Consider the following 21,608-nt stretch of genomic DNA (forward strand, 5'->3'; position numbering starts at 1 on the left):
TGGGGAGTTTATACAAATGTGGAAGATCTTTTGTGAACCATTGATGACAGAGTACAGGGTGACTATCCATTTCATGGTTCGATTTCCAGCCTTGGAACTGTCGTTTCTTGATAACACCTTACAATCTTATGCTAAAAGGTACATATTCAGGTAAATACGTTTGAATAGGAAAAAACAATAATCAAGATGATTATTTTCAAGTGAAGTCATTTATAAAAAAAAAAGTCTCCAATTGGTTGCTATTGGTTACTGAACTTTTCACATTATCACTACTCTTTATACTGCCTTACTAAATAAGCTTAGAGATGTTCAATTGCATTATGTTCGATTGTCTTTGGTTTATTGTGGCAGATTAACCAGATGAATAAGAAACCCAGTATTAATTAATTTAAAAGACTAATCTACACGCGTTACAATTTACAAATCATCTTAAATATGTCTGGAAAAGTTTATTCATAGATAAGTAGAAAAGGAACTGATATAGGATTTCAAACCATTTAGCTCAACAGCAACAAATAAAAAAGCTGTGCCATCTCGTTCAATTTGCAGATAGCCTGTGTGTTATGAATTGTTAAATATTTAGTATAGTGCCTTTGATGATTTAAGCACACAACAGCTTGAGTCCATCCAGCCAGCCGAAATTTTCATTTATTCCCGCTGTCTACAATTACCCACAACCATGTATTTTTAAATATTTCCAGCCTATAAAAATTACTAATTTTTGCCACTTGTGTTTATCTGCATTTCGACTTTGATTTGGATAAATGAAGCTCTCAAGTGTTTCGTGCTTTATGAAACTCTGCATGTTGTACACTTCAACACAAATAAATGACTTCTACCATTAGAGGTTTAAATAATGTAATGTATTTCATGCTCAGCCTGAAGCTGGATTCCAATGAAGTTGCTAATGCACGTAATGATTAAGTGTAACTCAAATACTAACTGTGTTGTTGAAAACATGACAGGCAATAATTTGGTCTATTATATTCTGCCATTTAATTGCCTAGTACAGACATTCTCTGACACGTTATGAAGCAATGATTTACAATTATTCAAGCTGCAAAGGTCAGAAAGTGACATTATAATCATCTACACAAAGATCCCTTCTAATGCACAAAAACTAGGTGGTGCCACACAAAATGTTTTGCTTGATATATTAAGTTTAGTATTTAGTTTTATTTTCCTTTATGTAACATTAACTGGAACTAAAGCACAGCATGGGAGGAAACTGGCACTCGTTGTCATTACCGCTTATACATGTTAAATATCTGTGCAGTATCAAAACAGTAGATAGAAGCCATTTTTTTTTTTAAAAAAAAGCACGACTCATGCATTTATTGTGCTGTATTTATTTTATAAAGCACTATTTTTAAGAACAAGCATTTGCCATCTTGAATATAAACTCTTGACCTAATAGATTTTAATCTAGAGGAATAGGAACACAAAGGAATAATCCTGAAATCACTGCATGCAAACAAAAGGCATTGATGTTTTTTCCACACTGTGTTTAGACAAGACAGCATCCATTCCTTAGGTAGATGTGGCATTGGACAGAGTGTAAGTACAGGAGGGTTCCTGAGTGGTTGGGTAAAATGTGCTGCTTCATGAGGTGTGGGTATTGCTATAGAATTGAGCAGCTGGTAAACCGTGCGGACTATTAACAGGCCCACCAGCTGCAGCAGACTTCTGTAACAATGTGTAAATATCAGAGAGATTAAAGCCGTCATGTTTTAGGTCGCATTCAGAGCTGCGTGTTCCGGGAATGCATGCAGAATGGGCTGTTGCACAAAAAAACATGCATAGTAGCCTCACGCAGGTGTGAATGGAGGCTTACTAAAAACAGAAGCCAGTCCTTGGAGACAGTTAAGAAACAGAGTACAGCACACATCAAAAATAAAAAATATGTAGCTGATGCTTCATTTACGAAGTATAGCTAAGGAAAATACTATATTATTGTTTTTCAAACAAAAGAAGATTCACCACCTTTAAAACAGAAAAAATGATCCAATAACCCATAAGATAAGAAATAACCTAACCCAAAAATAAAGCAAATGTACTTTCTGTCCCTCAGTGCCTAGAGGAATAGAATTTAAGTTGGTTCCACTATATACTATTTGAGCCCTGATCCTTGACGTATATATTCACAGGTCTATGGCCCCTGATCTGTTTTTAGCCAAGTCCCTGATTCTAGAAGTCATGCTGCCCTGTCCCAACTTAAGAAGAAACAAATGTGCCCCTTCACTGCAAACACTGAGACAGAATAGATCATTATTCAATAATAGTTTTGCTTACAAGAGAATTAATAAAGTGGACCTTCACTCCACTCCACCCCGCCTTCCAGCCTGAATTCGTATCGCAGCTTTTTTTGTTGGGGGGGCTTACCTTTATTTTTTTTAAAGCAAAACTATCTGCCCGCCTCCCCATGCATATCCCGAGGGGCACAGCGGGAAGTGTTCTCATCATTTGCCTAAAGGAGGAGAAGGTGGGCCCATCGGCAGCACGACAGGCCACCCGCTGAACCCGGAGGAGCCAACGGGCCTCTCAATTACGTCAGAAAGAACATGGCCGTGCAGGACAGAGCCATGTCTGGGCATGAGGGGTTCTCAGTGGGACAACGCTGGATCCACTGTACGGGTGAGTATCTGAAATGTGCAGATACCACTATTCAGGTAAGCGGGGGAGGAAAGAAAAAAACAAAAACAAAAAAAAACGGGGGCTCGGCTGGAGATCCACTTTAAATTACCAATAAAACAAGGACAAAACAAAAAATAAAATACTCCAAATATGTGCTAGAGTACACAAGCCTGGAACTAAATATATTTTATCTGATGATCTTTGCATATATCACTATTGTAATGATACATTGCAAAGTAGCAATATGTATAGTAGTTACAACAGGCAGAAAAGGTGGATGAAACTTTCACTGGTCCTTATAAAGCATTTGTGGTGTGAAATTTTTGAGCACTGGGATACTGCTGTAAACTATCTATAATAAAAAAGGAAAAAAAGAAAGGATTAGGATCAGGCAGCGTAAACTTCTAGGGGGGAGTGATGGTATAGAACCAAGGAGAGAGACATTAAAGGAGCCCAATATTCAAGTAACCTTATTCTTTAGGGTCCAATTTACACCTATGCATGTGGCACCAGACACAAAGTATAAATTAAACCTTATACAGTAGGTTGACTTCAAAACTGCAGCAAATAGATGTGAACCAGCCACAGAGAAAAGAATAGTACTTTTACTTAAAATGCATTCTTATTGAATACAATTCAGACCTTTTTCAAACAAATGTAAAAAAAAAAAAAAAAAAAGTCCTAGCAAGTTAGCTGTAAATGATATAGCCCTGGGCAGTAGAAATTCTGCAGCTGTTCTTTTGCCTAGGCTCACATTGTCATTCATCCTGGAGCAGTTCAAGACAGCTGTCACACTGTTACCAGTGCAACTTCTCCTGTTCTTAGACCTGGCTCCCTGATGACATCATCAATGGAAATCAGCAATTAGAAGCAGGAGTGGGCAAATATGCCCCAGATGAAGTCAAAGTCTTGCTAGGTATATGTGAGGTTAGACAAATGGAGTGTGCCTACAGACTCTCACTTGTGCAAAGTGTTCTGTGGCTTCTAAGCAGGGACAATATGATAAAGATGTTTTTCTTCAATAGATTCTTTGCAATAAACTGTAATAACTGATCCCTGTAGGACTGCCATTTTGAAATTTTAAAAACAGGTCCACTTTAATCTCACAATGTACTGTAAATGCTAGCAGCATACCTTCAGGGATCAAGTTTGATCATTACAATAACATACTATGCAATGGAATGTGGCAACAATTTAGTCCTTTAGAGAAACTATATTGCTCTGCTCGAGGAAGTTAACCCCCTGCTCCAACATTCAATAGGAGCTGCTTTTAAGAAAAAGAAGCTGTTCTCCATCATAAAAGCAGGAGCATCTTAATTTCCTTTATTGGATGATTATAACAAAATTTAAGAAATGTGTTAAAGCTGAACTCCATCTTTTGACATACCGTATTTATCGGCATATAACACGCACAGGTGTATAACACACACCTTCAATTTAGGAAAGTTTCAGGAAAAAAACACTTTGAAGCAAAATAATGGTCAGTGCCCATCAACACAGCCTGATTAGTGCCCATCTGCAGCCTCAATGCAGCCTGATCAGTGCCCATCTGTAGCCTGATCTGTGCCCATCTGCAGCCTCACCATCTCTCATCAATGCAGTGCAAGAAATCACAAAGCCGTCATCTCATGCTTACTCAGCAGTCACATACACAGTCCCACTTCGGCCATCAGCATTGGACCAGCTCTTGTGATAGACAGAACATTGGTCCATGCCGGTGGTGGAGGCAGGACTGTGTGTGTGACGTGAGAGCCGAGTGAGAGCCAAGTAAACAGGAGATGACGGCTCAGTGAATTCCAGCAGCGCTCATCCCCCTCCTTTCCCTCCGAGGTACACTATCGGCATATAACACGCACCCGTGATTTGCCCCCTATTTTCAGGGGGGAAAAAAGTGAGTGTTATACGCCAATAAATACGATACTTTACATAGTTCGTTTGGGTCAGTTTGGCCCAAACGAACTATGTCCCTCAACTAACATACAACTACACACAGCACTCTATTCTGGGTTTGAGCCGAGACTTCCAGTTTCATACCCGGAACACAGTAGAATCTATCACAGCGGCGCTCAGCCAGAGAAAGTGATGTATTTTACCAATGAATACAAAGCTTCCTCTGATTGGCTGAGTCAGAGGTTGTAACATCATCAGCCCACCTCTCTGACTCAGCCAATCAGATGAAGCTTTGTATTCATTGGTAGAATACATTGCTTACTCTGAATGGCTGAGCACCACTGTGATAGACTCTACTGTGTCCGGTTATGAGTCTTGGCTCGGTCTCAGAACACAGTGTTGTATGCTGTATGTAGCCTACATACAGTTTAAACCCCACACCCAGGGGCCTCACATTAGTGAGGGACATCATTTTTTTGGCCAGGTTGTAAAGAATGTCAAAAAATGGAGTTGAGCTTTAAAGTAGAACTTTGAGCAAAACATTTTTTTTTTATTTTGGAATAAGGAAAGGTTATAATTCCAGTCAGAAATCCCAGAAAATTTATGGAATTCCCTGGGGACCTCCAGGTCACCAGAACTAGTGTCCCCATTGGAAGATGTCCCCTCTATTACTTTTCTGGGGACAACCCAGAATTTAAGATTTTATTTTACTTTCGCTTTTGATGATAAAAGTAAACTGGTCAAATAGAGAGGGTAAATATCCCTAAGAGGGGCACAGACAACAATAAAAACTGACAGGTATTCTAATCCCTCTCCACTCTATCCAAAACTAAAAAAAAATAAAGTTTTGCCTTTAGTTATAATTTAAAACCAAATAAAGCTGCTTGTAAAAATGGACTGTGTACCTCCTTAACCACTTTCCGCCCGGCCTATAGCAAAATGACGGCCGGGCAGTGGTTCAGTTATCCTGACTGGGCGTTATATGACGATGGGCGATTGCGCGCAGCGATTGGTGGTACAGTGTGTCAGTCTGACACACGTCAACATCGATCTCGGTAGAGAGCCTCTGACGGAGGCTCTTTACCACGCGATCAGCCGCGCCCAAAACAGGTTTTTTTTCTGAGCTTCAAAATTTCCGGAAATTTTACATCTCCAGCTGTGAGGAGGGTGAGGGTGAGGCCGAGCTGTGCTGTGGACACACAGAGCCCGGGTTGTGATTGATCCTGTAATAGTGCCCCTAACAAGCGGCTTGCTATATGGAAACCCAGAAGGAGAGAGGAGCCAGGAGCACCTGTAGGGGACCTCAGAAGAGGAGTATTGGGGTTGCTCTGTGCAAAACAATTGCAGAAATCAGATCATTTAAAAAAAATAACTTTACAATCACTTTAACAATGATGGACTCCAGTGATTTAAACACAACTGGGGAACAACTGAAAACAAATATTTTTTGCCATTAATAATGTATTTAGGTACAAAGTCCATAGAGTCCAAAACATCATTATATATTGCTTACAGTGGCTAAGGTGACAGTAAGCATTTGGCTGTCATTTTGGTATCAGAGCATGTGACACTGCTATCTATAAAACAGTTATAGGTGCAATATGTGAGCTTAAAGCTACCATTTCCCTGACCTCTTCTATTGGATTTTACATCTAGAACACATAAAACATTACATTATCCTCAAATTACAAAAACTTAGTGCAGGACCTTCTGTTTGTGACAAAATTACAGAATTAATGTTGCTGAAAGATCACCTCACCTTATAAAGCAGGATTTTTTTTAAAAAGGTAAAATTTATAGCAATTAAAACTAATGAAGAAATGCAGCATGAGCTGCTCATGCTCAGGAACTAATAGGTCCACTGAGCATTTTCAAGATTATTTAGCCATCAATGATAATGAATTGACATTGTCAGTACTGTTAATGTACCGACACTACATGCTACTTCCAATCCAATAGCCATTCTTAACATTTCTTCCATAGCTGATGACTACTTTGCTATCATGCCCATACTCTTAACTTAACAATCAATCCATTCTTAGGATGGGACCTTTGAAGGATGAAGGCTACAGGTACACACTTTAGTGTTCATAGCTTACAAAGAATTTAAAGTCACACATTAGATTCTACAATGCACATTTAAAGCGTATGTCAGGGCAAAATAAAACAGTACATCATAAAACAGTACATCTTTGTAACGCATGCACATTTCGCTATATTTTATACCTTTAAAGACCCTGAAAATACAGAAAAACAAACGTTGCTCTGCCAAAAATGCACGCTCCGGCCGTTCTTTAGCGGCCTGACACATGCCATGTTCATCTAGAATTAAATTTGCAAGGAGCAGTGTCAGCTCTGCCCAATTGTCTGTTAAACTACGGAGTCCCTCTTACTCTTCTCACCTCCATAAAAATAAAGACTGTTTGTTCTGAAGTTCAATATATAACCTGGAGGACTCATTGGGGGAGACTTACTCAAACTGGTGCACACGGAATCTGGTGTAGCTGTGCATAGTAAGCAATCAGCTTCCAGCTTTTATTGTCAAAGCTTAATTGAACAAGCTGAAATTAGAAGCTGACTGCACCCCGGCACCAAATTCTGTGTGTGCCAGTTTTAGTAAATCCCCCCTTGTGATAATGCAGAATCATTTTGAATTTCTGACTAAGTTAACAGGTATTTTCTTTTGGCACTTGAAAATTGTCAGTGCTTATATAAGCTTTAAGGAAAGGAAAGGAAAACCGAACATAAGACACCTTGTTGGTACTATACATTGTATTACCAAGTGAGCCCCAACACTGTAGCAAGTATAGATTATGCTGTACTGGTTAGAGCTTGTAGGAGGAGTTTTCATTCTCTTCTGACTGTCCAATAAGGCTGCATGACCCCTGACTCTCTAGCATTACACACCAAACTGAGCGTGTGTAATGTGACTCCAAAGGTTCTGTCTTATCAGGAGATGAATTAGGGACAGTGGAAGAAGGGGAGGATCAGAGAAGATAGGATCAAACAGCTTTTTTACACAATGTGGAGGATAAACCTCTTAGGTTCCACAGGGAATATACCAAGAATGCTTTACTGCATATTCACACTGATTTTACGGTTGTGGGTTTAGTAACACTTTAAGCTGGCCATAGATGGTTTTAATCTCAGCCAGTTTAGCAAAGATTCTAACCATCTATGAGCAGGCTGATTGTACCCAAGTCAATCCATTGATAATCTTGGGTACAACCAGCATGTCAGATTTTGTATATGCGATTATTGCCTATGGGAACAGATATTGACCCTTCACTTCAAGTGGGCAAACTTACAAAATATGCAGGATCAAATAATTATTTTCCCTACTGTATGTTCCCAGCTTTCCATCATCCTAATGTCTCGGTGCTCCAGTCTCATAGTGTAGACACAAGCCCAGGTTTCACACATATGGGTATTCCATATTTACCAGGCAGCATTAGTGTCTTACTGGCTTGCTCTGGCTGAGGGAATAATGAATGATGTAGAAATAGGATGAATGCAATCCAATCGTAGTGCCCCATTATTATGAAAGACAGACTAAGTGTACAACAAAAAAACTGTACAAAAGTAATTATTAATTCTGTAGTGTAAGTATAACATGAAGTGCACAAATGTGTGATTGTTGCAGCGCTTTAACAGATCAGTGTGATTGTCTCAGTTTTATTTATTTTTTTGTCCTATACAACTTATCAATTATGTTGTTATCAGTATTATCTTTGATAAAGGCCATCATTCCAAGAATAGTAAATAGGTTTAAGAAATGTGTGTCTACTATGATCTACAAAAGTTTCTAAAAAAGCTTGCATTGCTGCAGCAAACTGTATTTAACTTAAAACTGCAACTGTTGTATATCAGCAATATAACTTTTTTATTTGGAGGGATGCTAAGTAACATTATGGCAAGGGATGACCATTTGAGGGGAGGCAGAACACACCTAACATTATCTTTGGGAAACACTTATGTTAAAAAAAAAAAAAAAAATCCCAAGAAAATCTGTGAAATACCTAGTTTAGTAGTAGTACAAAGACAATGGGGGGGGAAAGCATAAATGGGTACAGTGTTGTATGACCACGCAATTGTCGTTCAAAAAGTGACAGCGCTAAAAGCTGGGCAGGAGGGGGGTTTAAGTGCCCAGTAAGAAAGTGGTTAAACAAAAGGTACAGATATGTGAAAAAAAACACAAAAATGCAATACATACATACAAACCAAAACAAATACGTTCAGAAATTAAGTTATGTGTAATAAAATGGAATGACATGGGGGAAAAAGTATTGAACACTTGAACTGAAATTTATTTAATACTTCGTACAAAATCCTTTGTTGGTAATGACAGCTTCAAGATGCCTCTTGTATAGAGAAACTAGTCGCATGCATTGCTCAGGTGTGATATTGGCCCATTCTTTCACACAGTCTTCAAAGTTCCATGGACCTCAACTATGAACTCAGATCTTTAGTTCTTTCCATAGATTTCCTATTGGATTCAAGTCAAGTTTGGCTGGGCCATTCTAGCAGTTTTATTTTCTTCTTTCTGGAAACCAATTGAGAGTTTCCTTGGCTTTGTGTTTGGGATCATCGTCTTGCTGAAATGTTCACCATCATTTCACCTTCATCATCCTGGTGGATGGCAGCAGATTTTAACCAAGAATGCCTTGGTAAATTTTTCCATTCATCCTTCCTTTAATGATATGAAGTTTGCCAGTACCGTATGCTGAAAAACAGCCCCAACACCATGATGTTCCCACCTCCAAATTTCCCTATTGGTATGCTGTTTTTGGGGCGATGTGTGCCATTTGACCTCCAAACATGGTGTGTATTACGGCATCCAAAGTGTTCAATTTTGGTCTCATCTGACCAGACTATTTGCTCCCAGTATTTCACAGGCTTGTATAAATGTTGTGCAGTAAACAAGCCATGGCGGTTGAGTGCATTACTTATGTTTTTCTTTGAAACAACTGTACCTGCTAATTCCAGGTCTTTCTGAGGCCAGGTTCACATATGTGTGGCCACGGCTCACAGCATAGGGTCCGGTGATTTCCTGTTCACCAGTTCAGGTGCAAATTTTTTCCTGAATTCACACCTGAACTGGACACACAGGAACCTTTTGGCATGCGGACTGCAGCCGCCCCGGACACAAGTGAACCGACTCCAGTGAGAGCCGGTCACACTCGCATATCATGTGAACTGGATGCGGGGAAACTCACATCCAATTTGCACATATGTGAAAGCGGCCACAAGCTCTCCACAAGTGGTCCTTAGGTTGTGGACAATTCTGATAATTCCTTTCAGTCCTCTGTCAGAAATCTTGCAAGGAGCACATGGCCGGTTTATTTTGAAATGATGTTCTTTCCACTTCTGGATTATGGCTTCAACAGTCCTCACTGGAACATTCAGAAGTTTAAAAATCTTTCTAACCAATGCCATCAGTAGGTTTTACAACAATAAGGTTGCAAAGGTCTTTATAGAGCTCTTTGCTTTTACCCATCATGAGATGTTGCTTGTGTGACACCTTGGTAACAAGACACTTTTTTTACAGGCCATCAGTTGAGACTGAACCAGCCGATATTAATTTGCATGAACAAGTGGCAGGATTGCTGGTAGATTTCAGCTGGGGCTTTGGCTTTCCATGCCTTTTAGCCTCTCCCTTTCTTTATATGTTGAATACTTTTTCCCTGTGTCATTTCATTTTTTTACACATAACTTAAATTTCTGAACTTACTTGTATTGGTTTCTTTGTATGTGTATGCATCGCATGGGAACAGCACCTTTAGAGATAAATTTGCCTAGAAAAACATATATATTTATATATTTCTGTAGACAGAAAAGCTGTCCCCTCAAAATAACTCAGCACACAGCTATTAATGTTTAAACCGCAGGAAACAATAGTGAGTATACCCCAAAGTGTGAATATTTTGTGTGGCCATCATTATTTTCCAGCACTGCCCTAACCCTCTTGGGCCTGAAGTTCACCAGAGCGTCACAGGTTGCCATTGGAGTCCTCTTCCACTCCTCCATGAAGACATCACAGAGCTAGTGGATGTTAAAGACTTTGCTTTCCTCCACGTTTGAGGATGCCCCACACATGCTCAATAGGGTTTAGGTCTGCAGACATGCTTGGCCAGTCCATCACCTTTACCCACAGCTTCTTTAGCAAGGCAGTGGTAATCTTGGAGGTGTGTTTGGGGTAATTATGTTGGAATACTGCCCTGCGGCCTCTGCTTCAGTATGTCACAATAAATGTTGGCATTCATGGTTCCCTCAATGAACTGTTGCTCCCCAGTGCTGGAAGCACTCATGCAGCCCCAGACCATGACACTCCCACCACCATGGTTGGCTGTAGGCAAGACACATTTGTCTTTGTACTCCTCACCTGGTTGCTGCCACACACCCTTTATACCATTTGACCCAAATAAGTTTATCTTGGTCTCATCAGACCACAGGACATGTTTCCAGTAATCCATGTCCTTGGTCTGCTTGCCTTCAGCAAACTGTTTGCAGGTTTTTATGTGCATCATCTTTAGAAAAGGCTTCCTTCTGGGAGGACAGTCATGCAGACCAATTTGATGCAGTGTTTGGCATATGGTCTGAGCATTGACAGGCTGAACCACCACCCCTTCAACCTCTGCAGCAATGCTGCCAGCACTCATACAACTATTTCCCAAAGACAACCTCTGGATATGACGATGAGCACGTGCACTCAACTTCTTTGGCCGACCATGACAAGGCCTGTTCTGAGGGGAACCTGTTCTGAGGAGAATCTGTTCTGTTAAACCGCTGTATGGTCTCGGCCAAAGTGCTGCACCTCAGTTTCAGGGTCTTGGCAATCTTCATGTAGAGCAACAATTATTTTTTTCGGACCCTCAGAGTTGTTTGCCATGAGGTGCCATGTTGAACTTCCAGTGACCAGTATGAGAAAGTGAGAGCGATAACACCAAATTTAACACACCTGCTCCCCATTCACACCTGAGACCTTGTAACACTAACGAGTCACATGACTGGGGAGGAAAAATGGCTAATTGGGCCCAATTTGGACATTTTCAATTAGGAGTGTACTCACTTTTGTTGCCAGCGGTTTAGAAATTAATGGTTGTGTGTTGAGTTGTTTTGAGGGGAAAGCAAATTTACACTGTTATACAAGCTGTACACTCACTATTTTACATTGTAGCAAAGTGTAATTTCTTCAGTATTGTCACATGAAAAGATATAATAATAAAATATTTACAAAAATGTGAGGGGTGTACTCACTTTTGTGAGATACTGTATATAATGATGTTGTATATTGCGACATTTCAGGAATTTACCCTTATTAAGTTATTGAAATGTCACTTTTAACCCATTAAGTTAAAAAAATAAAAAGTAAAGAAACCAAATTAGCCACAATACACTATATGAATAAACTGAAGAAGATGCAGGTCTACGTCTATGTTTGAATGCTTCCTATTTTGTCCAAGTGATTTGCATAGTAAAGTAATGTGACACATTATTGTTCCCATGCTAAAGTACCCATTTAACCATAAAGTCTAGCTAAGCAATGGATTTGTATTATACGTAAAAGTTGCCTGCTAATATGCTGCATAATCCAGTGCACTGTGCTAACAGTAATTGAATTTGAGCCTGTCTGCTTTAGCTAGATGACATTTCTAAGCAGGATACAAAAGGTGGGTGTAAAGTGGTTTTATAGAACACATATTAGTTACATTTACTGGCATAGCATTCTTAAAATATATTTTTAACCAAGAGTGGAGCATTAAAAACCAAACCAAGCATACTGTAATATACCATGAATTTTTGTGGCATTTTAAAACATTAGGATATTACCCTAAAAATAAATAACTCCCCATTTAAGAGTATGTAAACCCAACACTTCATATTCCTGATATGTGCCCTCTGTAACATGTACTTGTATGAAAAAGTATACTGTTCTCTTTGTATTGCTTCTTTTGTGTGAAATCCCTGGTGTTCCTGCCAGTCCCTCTGCTTTCCTATTAAAAACAGACCACAATATGCAGGAGAACACACAGCTAGAGAACTGTGGTCAGTTCTCTAGCTGTGCTGGAAACTCAGTGTACTCTCCTCCAATGGTCAGACTTGTCCTGACACACCCCTCCTGCACAGCAATTCACTGTAAAGCTCAGTGTGCTGTTGATTCTCCTCCCCCAGCTCTTGTGCAGATGAGAACAGAGGGGACGTGATCACTTACAAAAAAGGCATTTAAATATTTTTTTTTAACCACTTGCCGATCAGCCGCCGCAGTTGTACTTTATGTCGCCCACTGAGACCATTGCGAATGCCCGGTGGTCGCGATCACCGCCGGGCTCCTGTGATCGCTCGGGGCACACCGAAAACTGTGATCTGTGTCTAAACACACAGTTTCCAGTTCTCTGAGGGGAGGAGACAGATCGTCTGTTCATACAGAGTATGAACAGCAATCTGTCATCTCCCCTACACAGTCCCCTCCCCCCTTCAGTTAGAACACACTAGGGAACACAATTAACTCCATTGATTGCCCCCTAGTGTTAACCCCTTCCCTGCCAGTGACATTTTTACATGAATCAAAGCATTTTTATAGCACTGATGACTGTATAAATGGCAATAATCCCAAAAATGTATCAAAACTGTCCGATGCGTCCGCCATAGTGTCACAGTCCCGATAAAAAACGCAGATCGCCGCCATTACTAATGAAAAAAATGCCATAAAACTGTCCCCTATTTTGTAGATACTATAACTTTTGTGCAAACCAATCACTATGCGCTTATTGCGATTTTTTTTTTTTTTTACCAAAAATATGTAGAATACATATCGGCCTAAACTGAGGAAAAAAAATAATTTCTGTTATATATTTTTGGGGGATATTTGTTATAGCAAAAAGTAAAAAATATTGCGTTTTTATCAAAATTGTCACTCTTTTTGTTTATAGCGCAAAAATAAAAATCGCAGAGGTGATCAAATACCACCAAAAGAAAGCTCTATTTGTGGGGGGAAAAAAAAGGACATCAATTTTGTTTGGGTGCAACGTCGCATGACCACGCAATTGTCAGTTAAAGCGTTGCAGTGCCGAAGCGCAAAAAGTGCTCTGGTCAGGAAGGGGGTAAAATCTTCCGGGGCTGAAGCGGTTAATCTATACACACGTTTTGCCTTTCATTTTCGATTTTAAACTGAATGGGTTGTTTTACAATCATTTAAGAATTTCCTGTAACATGTCAGGTTTACATGCCTTCCACATTCTAATGCCTCCTCTACCATGTGCAGCCACTTCTGGGTTTTACATACATATATAAAATTCAAGCAAGACTAATTGTCAACACTTAAGCATAGTGACTGTGCACTCCCCGAGCTAACAAAGTTGTTTTACTGCCTAGCAACGCAACCGCAACCAAAGTCTCTTCTTCATCTAGGGTGAATAAAAATCAATGATGGGGCGGCACAGTGGTGTAGTGGATAGCACTTTCACCTAGCAGTAAGAAGGGTCGCTGGTTCGAATCCCAACCACGACACTACCTGCCTGGAGTTTGCATGTTCTCCCTGTGCCTGCGTGGGTTTCCTCCGGGTACTCCGGTTTCCTCCCACACTCCAAAGACATGCTGATAGGTTAATTGGATCCTGTCTAAATTGCCCCTAGTATGTACGAATGTGAGTTAGACCCCTTTCACACCAAGGCGCTTCAAAAACGCCCTAAAAACGCCATAGCGTTATTACCACGTTTTTACAGCGTTTTAGGAGCGTTAGCGGCAAAATTAACGCAATGCTGCAGGCATTTTAAGAGCGTTTTTCAAGCGTTATTGAAGCATCGGCGTCAAAGAACAACTCCACTTCCCTACATCACTTCCTGTGTACTTCCTCGTTGAGATGTAAGAGGGTAAATAAAGAAGATGGAGTTCATTGAGCTGTTTTTGTTATTTGTGCTACTCTATTGGGAGCATATCCACCAACAGAGGCAGCACCGTCGCTATTGGGTTCATCCCATCCTCCAAGCGCACACCTCAATTGGACAATTTGCATTGCTATATGAGAACTTGAGAGTGCACCCAGACAAGTTCAAAAATTATACTCGGATGAGCATGCAACGTAAGTATCTATATCCTAATCCCACTCCCACATCCCTAACCCCGCTCCCACTAGTCCCAAATCCCTAACCCTAATCCCGCTCCCACTAGTCCCAAATCCCTAACCCTAATCCCGCTCCCACTAGTCCCAAATCCTTAACCCTAATCCCAACCCTAATCCTGCTCCCACTAGTTCCAAATCCCTAACACTAACAATAATCCCACTTCCACTAGTCCCAAAACCAGAACCCTAATCCCGCTCCCACTAGTCCCAAATCCCTTTGATGGTCTGTTTAATCATTCTGACCTTCCCACAATTTCAGTCCTGTTGTTGTAGATGCTCTCATTTCTGCTTCCATGTTTACCAATTTGTGAGATCATGTGACTTTTCTACAGCTCAGGGAGGATTATAGGCGTTTTTACAGCGTTTTCAATTCATTTCAATGGAGAGGGGCGTTTTTGAAGCGCTTTTTTCAACACCCAAAAGCTGCTCCAAAGATGCTGCTTGCAGGACTTTTCTCAACGCCTTGCCAGCGCAACGCCTCAGTGTGAATGGGGGATCTATTGAGATGCATGGGGAGCGTATTATGAGCGTTTTATGAGCGTTATTTTTAGCGCTAAAACGCTGCAAAAACGCCTTGGTGTGAAGGGGGTCTAAGGCCCCTTTCACACTGGGGCGGTGGGGGCGTCGGCGGTACAACAGCGCTATTTTTAGCGCTGCTGTACCGTCGTTCTTGCAGCGGTATTCGGCCGCTAGCGGTGCGGTTTTAACCCCCGCTGGCGGCCGAAAAAGGGTTAAAATCCCTCGTACAGCGCGGCTATAGCCGCGGTATAGCCGCGCTGTCCCATTGATTTCAATGGGCAGGAGCGGTTTAGGAGCGGGGAATACACCGCTCCTTCACCGCTCCAAAGAAGCTGTTTGCAGGACTTTTTTCACCGTCCTGCCAGCGCACCGCTTCAGTGTGAAAGCCCTCGGGCTTTCACACTGAACAAAGAGCGGAGGCTGTTTAGGGGCGGTTTGCAGGCGGTATTTTTAGCGCAATACCGCCTGCAAACCGCCTCAGTGTGAAAGGGGCCTTAGGGACCTTAGATTGTAAGCTCCTTGAGGGTAGGGACTGATGTGAATGTACAATGTATATGTAAAGCGCTGCGTAAATTGACGGCGCTATATAAGTATCTGAAATAAATGATTTAAAAAAAAAAAAAATATCTGATTTTTTTGATTTTTATTAAATGTATTTTAATAAAATGCTTTTGGAGTAAAGATATATTACATTTAGTTTATTCAACATGAAATGGAGCTTAGTTTTATAGCATGAGGATGTATATTCTGCAAGCTGAGATAACATGCACGGCATTGATGCATTCACAGAATTTCACAGTAACCATGAGATAAAACAAAGTTCAGGAATATTCCTTTACCCCATTGTTTTGCAAATCCAGGTACACTACAAACTTAATGATTGAATCGTTTCAGATATCGCTGTTTTACTAACCTGACAGCTTATTATTCTAAATAGTAAACCTTCATTTTGTTTGCAAATATTACCTACCAGAAAGAATGAGTCCTTACATTTAAAGAGCACCTGTCATCTCAGATCCATCAGGGTAGCGCTTGTTAGCGGGTATACACTAACCTGCTGCCGCCACGTCCCTCACCTTGTAGGTGAGCCAAAAGCGGGTCAGAGGAGGAGCCGCTGCGGGACAGAGATGACACCAAGTTGATTTAAATCAAGCCTTTTTACTAATGATTTAAATCATGATTTAAATTGTGATTTAAATCGACTTGATTTAAATCAAATCCACCCTGGCTTCATCCCAGCCTGGTCTCCACTACATCTACAGCCCAGTTGCTGGTCAGCCCACAGCCAGAGTCTCTGTTCCACCTGCCGCCAAAGTCTATGTTGCACATCAGCATGGTCTCCCCTGCATCTAAAATGCACAGCCTTCGCTGCACTCACAGTCTCCATTGTTCCCTAGCTGCCCTGTATCCTGCTCAGCACCCACAGCCTCAGCCAGGTTCTCTCTACACCCAAAGTCTGAGCCTCTGCTAAACCATCTCTGGTACCAGTACTCCTCCGCATCCGTGAGTATGTGTGTACTCCAACAAATGCAGAAAAAAGGATTTTATGGAGAGTACAATAAAATACTATTTTTTGTTTTGTTTTTGCAAAAGAATTCAAATTTCTCTATGGTTGGCTTAGAGACACAGCTCTGCTTTAGATCACCACTTGGATGCCCCAAAGCAGTGCCACACTGCTAGAAAAAAATTAAAATAAAGGAGAAAATTTGGCTAATCATCTTAAAAGGAAAAAAACAGGCCAGTTAAACTGCCATTGCAAAATGTTATGCCCTAAACCGGCTTTGGATCATGTTGCCACATCAACCTTGTAAAATTTGTTGAATGCAAACCTGTGAAAATGGGGTCCAACGGTGGAATTCCTCGAATGCACATACTGTCCAGGTAAGTCACTTGAAAAGGTTGTTCTCTGTGCTTGATCTCAAATGCATGTGCAACAGTTTGACAGATCAAGTGTGAGATTGTGGCAATTGATGCTGCAAGGCCTTACGTGGGCCCTCTAAGAACAGGGACTCTGTCCTACAAAACCCAGCTGTAGCATTGAAGTAAATCTTAATTGTCCTGACTACATCCAAAAAGCATAGGGCCACAATAATGGAAGCACAATGTCTTTATTCAGGTGAAAGGCTAACACCAGTTTTAACAAAAAGGAGAGAGTCTTGGATGCAAAACAACTTTACCTTATGCAGTACCAAGTATGGAGACTTGTAGGACAATGCTGGCAGTTCAGATAACACTGCATGTCAAAGTGATGGTCACTAGAAAAGCCACTAGAACAATTCCACTGGAAAATTTCAGGAGTAGGATATCTTTGATGTAATTTAATAGCAGTTTTTGCGAAACTGACAATACTAGATTCAAGTTCCACTGGGACAATGGTGGTCTTACAGGAGCATCAACATGTGTAACTACCAGAATGAAAGTGCAGACAAGTGGAAGTAATGCCAGTGGACATTGGAACAAAACTGCAAATGCTAACACCCAACCCTTGACCATGTTTAACCGCTTCAGCCCCGGAAGATTTTACTCCCTTCCTGACCAGAGCGTTTTTTTGCGATTCGGCACTGCGTCGCTTTAACTGACAATTGCGCGGTCCTGCGACGTGGCTCCCAAACAAAATTGACGTCCTTTTCTTCCCACAAATAGAGCTTTCTTTTGGTGGTATTTGATCGCCTCTGCGATTTTTATTTTTTGCGCTATAAACAAAATAAGAGCGACAATTTTGAAAAAAAAACGCATTATTTTTTACATTTTGCTATAATAAATATCCCCCAAAAATAGATAAAAAAACATATTTTTCCTCAGTTTAGGCCGATCGTATTCTTCTACATATTTTTGGTAAAAAAAAAAAAAAAAAAAAAAAAATCGCAATAAGCGTTTATTGATTGGTTTGCGCAAAAGTTATAGCGTTTACTAAATAGGGGATAGTTTATGGCATTTTTATTAATAATTTTTTTTTTTTACTAGTAATGGCGGCGATCAGCGATTTTTATTGTGACTGCGAGGTTATGGCGGACATGTCAGACATTTTTGACACATTTTTGGGACCATTGTCATTTATACAGCGATCGGTGCGATTAAAAATACACTGATTACTGTGTAAATGACACCGGCAGTGAAGGGCTTAACCACTAGGGGGCGGGGAGGGGTTAAGTATGTCCTAGGGGAGTGATTACTAACTGTAGGGGGATGGGCTAGCAGTGTCATTACTCTGATCACAGCTCCCGATGATAGGGAGCTGTGATCAGTGACACTTGTCACTAGGCAGAACGGGGTGATGCTGTTTACATCAGCATCTCCCCGTTCGCCCTCTCCGTGAGGCGATCGCGGGTATCCCCGTGGCGATAGAGTCCGCGGGACCCGTAACCCGACTCACGGAGCTCCCGGCCGGCGCGCACGCATTGGCACGGCGGGGAATTCAAATGGACATACCTGTAAGTCCATTTGCCCAGCCGTGTCATTCTGCCGACGTACATCGGCGTGCGCCAGTCGGGAACCGGTTAAAGTATAACTAAGGCAAAACTTTATTTTTTTTTTTTTTTTTAAGTTTTGGATAGAGGGGAAAAGGATTAGAACACCTATTAGGTTTTTATTTGTGTCCCCCTTAAGGAGATTCATCTTCTCTATTTGTTCTGTTTACCTTTGCCATTGCAAGTGAAAGTAAGAGAAAATCCCACATTTTGGGTTATCCCGAGAAAAGTAAGAGGGGAAATTTTCCAATGGGGACACTAGTTTTGGTGACCTAGCGGTCCCCAAGAGATTCCCTTAATTTGCAGGAATTTCCTCTTACTTTCTGTTTTAGCTATGGTACAGGAGGTGAAGGTAAATCTCCCCATTGGGACAAAGAGGGCAAAAAAAAAATCTTACAGGGGTTATAACGCCTTACTCTGCAAAAAAAAAAAAAATAGAGAAAAAAAAAAAGGTCTGCCTAAAGCACAAGCACTACTTGTGCTTTCTCAGATGAGTAACTGAGAATGCACAAGGGTATACACTTACAGTTTCACACAATATACAACTTCCACATACAATGGTAAAGCTAGCAGACCTGGCCTTGGGAGCTTTAAACAATGTACAGATCACTGTATCTGACAGCGCTCTGTCCCTTAGTATTTGGTTTTCAACAGCCAACCTGTTAAAGCCTGGTGTCTGTAAAGCAAGATGGTAAATGGGCCCTTGAGAGAGTAGGTCTTATTGGAGCTGCAGATGCCACAGAGAGGCTACTTCTAGAAAAAGGAAATTTGCAACTTCTTTTTGGCGTAGTAGTCATGGCAACAGTATACCTGGTAAATAGGCATATGCTATAGAGTAACAAATCTACGGAGCTATCAGTGTGTCCACTGAATCTGCCCAAGAGTCCTCTAAGCCTGTCCACCTTTCAATTGAGATGCCATGCCAGAAAATCAGCATCTGATTCCCCAAAGCTGACCGAAAGAGATCTGGATGAAGGGCCCACTTTCCCAGGTCCAGAGTTTTTCGGTTAAGATAATACACTTGACAGTTTCTACCTCTGGTATATGTACAGCAAAAAGAGCTGACACATGACTATGCCTGGTTTGGGATGTGGGGCACTTCCAACACTTCCTATGCTCTTGGTCCCCCTGGATGTTTTACGTACACCACACCTGTGTTGTTGTCTGATTGTATCTATACATGGTGCCCAAGTGAAGCAGAATCCACCTGACCACTCAATATTTCAGCACATTGATAAAAAGCAGAGACTCCTCTGTACTTCAAAACTCCTAACGGCGCTAGAGATCCTTCGGAGCCTGAAAGGCGAAGGAGGGGTGGAACTCCAGTTCAGAAGGGGACACTACCTTCATCTGATGGTCATCCAGATGTCCCACCATTGGTGTCCCTCTTATCTTTAAAAGGCAGCTAAGCAGTGTTGTCAACTGTCTATAAACTTACAGATGGTTTGTATAAAGAAAATGTGCACTTTTCTCCTGTCAGTAAACGTCCATAGAAAGGATAAAAGTGCCTGTAAAAAATTCAGTTGTTGGCGACTCTGAACTGTTTGTACACAGTTCTGGAGCCAGTCGATTAGAGAACTGCCAAGCTAGGCCTCTGACTGGGCAGCGGGGCAGGTCCTGGTGTGAGCCTGCATAGTGGCATCATAGTACTCATCAAGTGTGGCTTATATTCACACGCCCTGTCCCATGAGTTGAGGGAAGATGGAAGGGGGCACTCTGGGGGCTCTGATGTAAGGTGGCACTTCTGGGGACATGGATATAAGTGGGACTCTACAGACTCTGATTTATAGGGGTAAAGGCAGAGTTGGGGCCTTTGATGTAAAGGAGGGCTCTGATGTGAACATGGTGTTCATCCTTTCTGGTGCACTCTATATGTTGTTTTGTTTGTTACTTACTCTTGACCCCTGCGCTCTATATATTAAGCTGAGTATAGACCTGCCCAAGGTGTTCATTGTCTCACCATTTGCAGGTTTTAATGAAGTTCTTCTTTAAGGTAGTTAAGACTGGCACCAAAGCTTTAGTGAACACCCAAGGAGCTGTGACCAAGCCAAAAGGTAAGATTGAGAACTGGCATTGCTCCTCCCCTACTGGAAAAAGCAATAACTGCAGGTGCCCCTGGTAACTGAGCCATCCACAATTGTGGAAGGGGCTTTGGCTATGAGCAAGGACCACACCCTGGACTCTCTTTTGTTCCTCAGTGGTGAGGATCCAAAAACAGAGCAGTGTCCTCCAATAAATGAAAGCAAAAAGGTAAATGGGTTGTTTTAATTTTTTTCTTCCTCTGAGTCTTTTATTCCCACAATTTTTCTCTATTTTTTTTTTATAGTTTTCCAACTTTTTTTTTTTTTTTTTTTTTTTAATATTGTTGCTTACCTCCTTTGGGTAGATGCTGGTCCTTTTTTATGCCTCAACTGTTGAAATCCAACAGTGCTTGCCAAGTACATGTTCTACATGTGCACCTATGCCACCTGCTTGACGAAAGGCAGAATGCAGCAACGACATGTTCAAATGTGTCTGTGTACATCCCTAGGAGGCAAGTTTAAATCCTGTCGTTTGCACTAGCACAGTGCCTTGGTGACCAGTTTCTACGCATTCCTTGTCAAACTTTTGTCCCCTGGTCTGCAATTCTTACCTCTATTGGTAGGGAAAGCCCATATTTTGCATTCTCCTATTGGCTACTAATTGCCATTAATCTCTGCATGTTTTACCACTTTGTCAGTATGCTACCTTACAAAATACTCTGCTTTAAGTCTCCTTTCTTGTCTATTGGGTAAACACTTGCATGTTGTTGTCTATTTATAAGCAGTTTCAAATGTAATTAAAAAAAGACTTCCATATTTTACTAACTTAACAAATAATTTTTCCATATTTTTATTTCTGCAAAGTTTTCGGTTTAGTTGTACATTTTTTTTTTTTTTTACATTTTTCCCATTTGTCTCCTCTAGGTCTTCTAGTTTAGTTGCTTAACATCGGATAGC

The 21,608-nt window shown here is 41.0% G+C and overlaps 1 protein-coding gene across 2 annotated transcripts in view; it reads right to left on the bottom strand.

Annotated features, from left to right (window-relative positions):
• Positions 1–21,608, bottom strand: part of ZNF407 (zinc finger protein 407) — an 823,527-nt gene that overhangs the window by 689,477 nt on the left and 112,442 nt on the right. The gene's annotated exons all lie outside the window — the stretch shown is intronic.

Source organism: Aquarana catesbeiana, linkage group LG05 (assembly GCF_042186555.1).
Source record: "Aquarana catesbeiana isolate 2022-GZ linkage group LG05, ASM4218655v1, whole genome shotgun sequence".
In the NCBI taxonomy this organism is placed as follows: Eukaryota; Metazoa; Chordata; class Amphibia; order Anura; family Ranidae; genus Aquarana; species Aquarana catesbeiana.